Source organism: Mandrillus leucophaeus, unplaced genomic scaffold (genome assembly GCF_000951045.1).
Source record: "Mandrillus leucophaeus isolate KB7577 unplaced genomic scaffold, Mleu.le_1.0 Scaffold714, whole genome shotgun sequence".
Lineage (NCBI taxonomy): Eukaryota > Metazoa > Chordata > Mammalia > Primates > Cercopithecidae > Mandrillus > Mandrillus leucophaeus.
The window spans coordinates 116,658-117,014 of record NW_012107742.1 but is presented as its reverse complement, the minus strand read 5'-3'; positions in this window follow the sequence as shown (position 1 = coordinate 117,014).

Genomic DNA, 357 nt, shown 5'->3' with positions numbered 1-357 from the left:
CTTCAACTCTGGTTATCTCGGGTTTATGAGAACGGCTGGCATTCATGTGTCTAATTTTTACATGATAAATGAATTAATTATTATCTGATACTTGCCGTGTTGCTAGGCCAAAAGGTGGGCTTCTGAAACTTAGAGGGTGACAGGGATGGAGACCCCTGGTATGGAGCTGAGACGAAGCAAGAGGCCAGGCCCGGAACAGAACTCAGCTCAGCAGTCAGTCACAAGGCTGCAGAGCGACAGGCGTTTGGGGAAAGGTAGGAACCTCTCCCCGCCACCTGCCGGTCAGCAGCCCTACCCACAATTAGGCCGCGGCTGCCTCGGCCTGGTCCCAAAAAATGTGAGCGCCGCCCCCTCCTC